This window comes from Vitis vinifera, chromosome 8, assembly GCF_030704535.1.
Source record: "Vitis vinifera cultivar Pinot Noir 40024 chromosome 8, ASM3070453v1".
In the NCBI taxonomy this organism is placed as follows: Eukaryota; Viridiplantae; Streptophyta; class Magnoliopsida; order Vitales; family Vitaceae; genus Vitis; species Vitis vinifera.
In genome coordinates this window covers 9756325-9761199 of record NC_081812.1, presented here as the reverse complement: position 1 = coordinate 9761199, position 4875 = coordinate 9756325, and positions in this window count along the sequence as shown.

Below are 4875 nucleotides of genomic sequence, written 5' to 3'. Positions count from 1 at the left end.
TTTAAATGGAAATAAAATCGTCTTTTGAAAAGACGATTTTGGTTTAAAAAAAAATTTATCCGTTCACCCTCTCTCCTAAGTGGCAAAAACTATCATATATTTGTAATAACTTCTTCTACTACAATAATTTAAGAATAATTTTTTTAAATTACCGTACTATTGAGAAAAGTCTGAGAAATGTCTTCTTACAAGTTGTCCTTTCACACTCGATTCACATTCAATTTCAATTCTACTTGTGTCCAATTCTTCGGGATTCTGTGTACACTGATATTCTTTTTTGGGAAATCATGTAATCATACACTAATTTAAAAAAATATGAGTGTGGACCCTGCATTTTGGCTCATGCGTTTCCCACTCGATGGCGAGCTCAATTTTAATTTGAAAAATGATTTTTATTGATTTAGAAAATGACTTGGAGTTGCCACTTATTTTTGTATTATTTTTAAAGGGTAAATAAAATAAGAAAGAAAACCCTAAGTGCGACTCCTTATTTTGGAAAAGGTGATCTGTGAAAAACCGAATCGGGTTCGAGGGTCAGGTTACTTATCGGGAAGGTACGGTAAAAGACCATAACACCCCTCTAAGTCCCTAAAGTCGGGCCTCTACTAATAAAATGAAGCTGACGCGGCAATTGACGAGTAAATCAATGAATACTCAAAATGATCATGCAGGTGTGAGAATCAATACATATATATAGAGTGACTAGAGTGAGAAAAGGGCATACCTTGGCGTCAAACGATCAATGCATTATCAAGAAAGATGGTTAGTACACAATTAGAGAATAATGGCATGTACGTCAAAGAGCAGGATAAATCAAACATGTATGATAATCAAATCGAACAATCAACCAATCAATCATCAGAAACATATATGTGGGGCCCCCCACCAAAGCCTATTTATTTTGCATGAGCCAAATCCGTAAATTCCATAATTAGGAATTACAAAATTTGATCCTTGCTTATTTTAAAAACATTTTAGAAATCACGGAAAATGTGAAAATGAGACTCGCCAAGAAGAAAATTGTGGCAAATTTTATTGGAAAATAGATTTTTGGAACCTAAAAATTCTAAGGATGAAGAAAAACATGGAGCTGGAATTATTTAAAGACTAAAACCCGGAAATTTATTTGAAGAAAAGGACTTGGAAAATTATTTTAAAAAGTTAAAGATGGCAAAATGGGAAATGGCACCTGGATCAAAGGTGGCCATGCATGCCATGCTAGAAATGGGCCTGGGCTTTTTATGGCAGCTTCAGGAGGATATACCATAGCCTCATAGGATCTTGATCCACAAGCTTTTTGAGGTGGGCAGTAGGCTGACACACCAAAGCGGCAAAGAAGATTGTCTCATCATCAACAGGGACCCCTCCACCTGGAATAGAAACTTCTCTCAAGGATCTCTTGCCGGCCATCACCAATTCTCATACTAACGTTGACTGGCTCTCCATGAATCAAATATACTAGGCTGCCATATCTCATTTATCTCGGCAGGCCGAGACCCTAGGTTTTCTTGTACCTGAGACTGGATCTGAAATAAAGTCTCAGAGTTCACAGCTTCCTCAACTCTGGTCTCCGGACAGGGAACACTCAGTACGACTTTGTTCCCATCTATCACAAACTGCTTTGGCTGGTGGCTGAGTATACCTTCGACAATTTGGCAGGCATATGCAGCAGCAACCCTCCGAATTGCCTATGTTACATCCTTGTTCTTTCTTCTTGGCCTTACAAGCCTCAGAGCAACATCAGCAGCAGTATTTTCTTAAATTGACACTGTCGAGAGCCACAGTGTAGTTTCTCATCATTTCGGATAGTCCCATCCTGTTGACCTGCAAGAAAACGAACCCCTAGCGGGTCTTCTCAGGCGTCTGGAGCTTATCTTTGAAGAACTTGAGAGCTTCAGCGCAGTGCTTGAGCGGATCAAGTGTGAGAGAGAGTCTCGGAGGGAACTCGGGGAAGAAAACGAAAGGGATTGCGCGGAGTGAAGACAGCAAGAGGTCCTTCGACGGACTCAGTGGCCATGGCTGATCTCCAGCTGGGATGAGAACGAGGATTGGGAACGTTCCCCGTCGCTCTTGCAATCAGCCGCTTTCAATGCTTTGTCACTTACCAACCAAGGACCACAATGAACCTATACTTCCTCACCCGAGCAAGAGGCGCACCCATGATTCTGTGGAGCCAGGCAGCGGCAGCCGCGACGAGAGGAGCACTCGATGGGCCATGTCGCTTTCTCTTTGTTCATGCATGGCATAGTCATGTGTCCCTTTGTAGGTTATTATGACAGCATTGGAGCCATCTATGGCCGTCTCAATATACTTATGAACAGGGCATCCAGCAGGAGTGCACCCGTAACGATTTCCGGGATGAGGGTTTCCCTTCATCCATCTTTTGTCCGTATCAACACATTCACCTTTGGCCGCCTCATATCCAAGATCAGGGTCATCATGCTCCGACAGCTTGCCGACCACAGCAACCTCCTCAAATCGAGCACAGAAACTGCTCCAAATAGTGCCTTTGAACTAGTCACTAACAGCCCCACCTCGTTAGGGATAAAGGCGTCCCTCATGGTGCAGTACCCCAATCAGCTGATCATGACTGTCACTATCATCCAAGAAGACTGATCCAAAGGTGTGCCTGACATGGTATACTAACTCCAAACCGCTGAAATTAACTTCCTCCATTTCATGAAATTCAGCTCTAAACCCGATGCTCACATGATGTAAATCACCATTTCTTCAACGGTGTGTATCCCTCTCTCGCACTGGCCGTGGCTTAGATCCGAGAAACAGAGACTCTGAGTGAGAAGATGAGGGGTCATAGAAGTAGCTTTGGAGAGGGGGGCTTGGGCAGCCATGCATGTATGGAGAATGGGTATCAAAAGAAGACGGGTATGAGGAGATGGGTTAAGCAAACGTGGAGGGTGCTTGGGGTGGCCGCACGCATGGGACTCCATGCACGTGAAATAGATTATGGGAATGAGAGGATGGTGTTTCTGATGGGTGGTGAGGGTGAAAGAGTGATGAGGAAACGGTTTGAAGAGTGGAGAGTTAGAAAGAGAAATGGGCAATAGGGAACGTAGAGAGAGGAAAGGTGGTGGCAAGCATGAGCATGAGAAAGGTGATAAGAAAATGGGTTTGGATGAGAGGTGGACGGATGATGAATAGGTGGTGAGTGAAAGTGAAAGAAAATGGGCTTGGTGAGTCTATGGAACAAGAGATGGGTGTGGTTACAAAATGGGTATGAAGATGAGTGTTTACAAGGGCACTATGGGAGATGACCATGTATGTAGGGCTGAATATATAAACGTGGTGAGTTTACATGGATGCATGAAAGATGGGTATGGAGATGGGCGGTGGGTACGTGGTGAGTATGAGAGGCATGAGCTAAAGATGGTGACCAAATGGGTATGGAGGGTACGTAACGGGTGAGTTAGTGAGAGATGGGTTAATGAAGATGAATGGAGCATGGTGTTGAATGGGTTGGGGTGGTAACAGTGTGAGTCATGAAAGATGATGTGGGCATGGAGACTCTTAAGTGGACGGGCTGTGGAGTGTTTCATGTAGCTATACATGCATGCACTGCATGCGTATGGGGAATACCCCAGTTCATGTTCTCATGAGTCCTACAACCAGCAAGAAGTGTCTCTCAAATGGGTGGGCCTGGGCATATACAATAAAGGCCTGACATGGATTCAAAGTGGCCAAGTCCCCCTTCAACTAAATCAGCGTGGCATGCCCGTGTTGGCCCAAGCTGCAATCATGGTGTTCTAGGGTACCGGACCCAAATAAGACTTTGTTAGGCTGCCTCAACCACACCACATCTTGCATGCATTACGATCAGCGCATTCCCCGCTGGAAAGATGGAATCAAAACATGGCTGGACAAGCTGAGCATGGAGCTGCCATCCACGTATCAACGCTGCCAACCAAACACGAGCAATAATTACCCCTGCAAATGCGTAATCACATGGCTCAAAATCCTCTGGCTCTGTACAATAGGATAGTTTCAGACCCTCTTCACCGAAGCCGTTTAGCGCCAGTCCCGGTATTCATCACAGCCTGCATAAAAAAAATCATCTCCGGCATCTTCCCGGAATCATCACATTCCATGCAACTACCAATTTTTGTGTCATCCCATCAGCATATTCCCTGTGCTTTAAGTGAAAAGCATCAACAACCCCACGCAGATTGTTAGCCTCCTCTCCTCTGTTGACACTCTCAGCTGAACATCCAAACCCGGTTCTTGAAGTGACAGTATCTCATATCTGATGGGTAGGCAACAACCTTACCCTCGTTGAGGCTCGAATGTGTATCCAGAATTATCAACAGCTTCTAGATTAGGGGCAGCCGAAGCTTCCTCAGAGGGTGAAACACAGTCCAACGAAGGGTGATGCACGGCCCAAGGAATTTTCACAATTAAACACACGTGAGCCCAAAAGCATGGGGGATGAAAATAGATAAAACAGAGTAAGAAATCAAGAAATCATCAAGCAAGACCTCGTTTCATGAGCAACAAACGAAGTGCCCACTGGTGGGATGAGCAGTAAGCTATTATATATTTAATTGAACATCAAACTCAAAGAAAGTAAACTATATCCCAGCCATTTGAGGGAAAACAGAGAAAACAGAGAAAGAAAATAATAGAATGAATATGATAACAAAAACCATCAAACCCTGCCTAAGATCAACGATGTGAAGAGAGGAAAACCAAATGATATAAAGTAAGAACGCTCATAATGGTCATACCTGAGTCCTCAAGTGAGGGTAAAACGGCTTGCTTTCTCCTCAGATTCTTTCCGGATCTCCTTTTTCTTTTTCTCCTCCCAGAACCCGCCTGCCACTTTTTCCCCATTTTTCCCCTTTTTTCTATCTTCTTTGGCAA